This window comes from Triticum dicoccoides, chromosome 5B, assembly GCF_002162155.2.
Source record: "Triticum dicoccoides isolate Atlit2015 ecotype Zavitan chromosome 5B, WEW_v2.0, whole genome shotgun sequence".
Lineage (NCBI taxonomy): Eukaryota > Viridiplantae > Streptophyta > Magnoliopsida > Poales > Poaceae > Triticum > Triticum dicoccoides.
Window position 1 is genome coordinate 361,431,773 of NC_041389.1, and position 225 is coordinate 361,431,997.

A 225-nucleotide genomic window follows, 5' to 3' on the forward strand; every position below is an offset into this window, starting at 1 on the left:
ATTTCGTAGAAGAACGGCCTCCGGTAATTGCGCTAGGGTTTAGGAAAGGGAGGGGAAGGGGGAGGGGTTGAAAACGCTGGGGTTTAGGAACTCCGTGCTGCAGAAGCCCAAGAGGCCGAAGTAAAGGCTGATAAAACCCTACAATAGAGCCCTGCCCCGCGAGAGTCCCCTGTGGGGAGCTCCTATACGGCGCTTAAGCGCCGGTTCAGCCAACTGGCGCCCGCT